We start from the raw sequence: 1,970 nt of genomic DNA, 5'->3' as shown, positions 1-1,970 counted from the left end.
TTGCAACTTATTTCCATGAAATTCACAGATGACACAGATCTTTATTTTGCATAAAGGCATAAAGAAGTGTCTAATATCTTCAATATTCATCTGCTAAGTGGACATTTGCATTGGGTTAGAACGGAAAAAGAGCCCCAACCCTCCCGCAGTGACAGCCGTACAAAGGGATGACTTCTGACAGTTGTGACAGAGCTGAAGGGAAGCTCAGACGACTCGCAGCATCCGTGATCCAATTACAGCTCACATCCCCCTGACAGACCCAGCAGCTTGACTCCAGCGTTTGGAAGGACAGTATTGATCTCTTGTCAGGAACCAGTTGCCTGCTTGCAATTGTGCGCTGCTGAACTTTGAAAAGCTATAGTACCCTCTTAAATGATAGGGGCAGTCAGGTTATAGTATTCAGGTACAAAGAGAGGTGCAAAGGGTATCTGCTAAATGCTCTAAACTTGAACAAATCATAACAATATGACAGTCCAATCATACTCAAGGAGCCCAGCTGATCTAGCTAGCTACTGTCTGTGCTAATGGAAAGACAGCTCTTTGTGTTTAGTGGGATGATCTTACTTGATGAAAAGGCCACTGCAATTAGTGCATGCTGGTTGGCTGTGCTGGGTGACAGCAGCATGGATGGCATAATGGCAGCTGCCAATAACCCTAACGTCAAGAAAACAGACAATTAGTCCTTTGATCCTAACACTGTTAGTCCCTCTAGTCCAGACCTCTGCTCCGCTCTTACTGTAAACCTCACAAGGGCAATGTGGTACAACCTCACCAAACAGAACAACTTGGTCAAGGGGTCAATTACTTTTCTCCTCTGGACTTCTGTTCCTGCTTTCCTTTGGAGAGAGAGGGGGAGGGAGAGAGGCTTATGCAAAATGTAACAAACATAAATATTCCCTTTCAACTATAGTTTAAAGAAGCTAATATATGAACATAAATGTTCTAAAATGCAAAAATTTTAAATATGTTTTAAAATGTGGTAAAAATAAGATGCTAAACTTCGAAAACAGAGCTTTCTGATGGCAAGTGATCTCATGTTTTAAGACCGTGAGGACTGAATATTAAGAAATTAGTATAAAAAAGATACAAGGATATAAGGTATAGCATAGGGAATATTGCCAGTATTTTATAATAACTTTATATGGATTATAATCTATAAAAATATTAAATCACTCTGTTGTACATCTGAAACTAATATAAAATATGTCAACTATACTTAAATAAAAAGGAAATTACCAAACTACTAAAATAATTAAAAATTATCTCTAGTTCATCACTTTAGAATTGGATAAAGATAGATGAAATACTCTGAAGTCTCAGAGTATACACAAAACTTATATATTATTTTAGTGCTTTTCATCAAGTGCAACTCCAGAACAAGTAAAACACTTATGCAATAGTACAACAAGTTAAATTAAATACTAGAGCATGCATACACTTGCTCACATACACACACAAATCATACCAGTATAGACAAATATATAATTAGAAAAATTAAGTCTAGTGCTCACTTCAGCAGCACGTATGATAAAATTGGACCTATACAAGGAAGATTAGCATGGCCCCTGTGCAAGGATGACTCCAAAATTTGGGAAGCATTCCATATTTTTAATAAATATTCATTTTATACCTCAAATTTAGACAGTTTCTAACTTTGGAAGGTTTTTTCTTTCCTGTAATTTCTGTAATTTTGGAAGTATTATTAATTCTATGTAGGTAGGTACTGGAAATCAAAACTCATAGGAGATATTTTCCATTCACATTTCATTTAAAAAGCAGAGACATTACTTTGCCAACAAAGGTCCATCTAATCAAAGCTATGGTTTTTCCAGTAGTCATGCATGAATATGAGAGGTGGACTATAATGAAAGCTGAGCACGGAAGAATTGATGCTTTTGAACTGTGGTGTTGGAGAAGACTCTTGAGAGTCCCTTGGACTGCAAGGAGATCCAACCAGTCCATCCTAAAGG

General features: G+C 37.0%; 1 non-coding gene across 1 annotated transcript; it reads left to right on the top strand.

The window, feature by feature from the left end:
* The first annotated feature begins 1,503 nt into the window (after positions 1-1,503).
* LOC133051320 (U6 spliceosomal RNA) lies at positions 1,504-1,610 on the top strand. Its single transcript, XR_009691824.1, has one exon. It is a non-coding gene; the product is annotated as a U6 spliceosomal RNA (small nuclear RNA).
* Positions 1,611-1,970: the final 360 nt, after the last annotated feature.

The sequence above is a fragment of the Dama dama genome, chromosome 33, assembly GCF_033118175.1.
Source record: "Dama dama isolate Ldn47 chromosome 33, ASM3311817v1, whole genome shotgun sequence".
In the NCBI taxonomy this organism is placed as follows: Eukaryota; Metazoa; Chordata; class Mammalia; order Artiodactyla; family Cervidae; genus Dama; species Dama dama.
The sequence above is the reverse complement of the archived record's forward strand: the minus strand, read 5'-3'. Positions and strand labels throughout refer to the sequence as shown.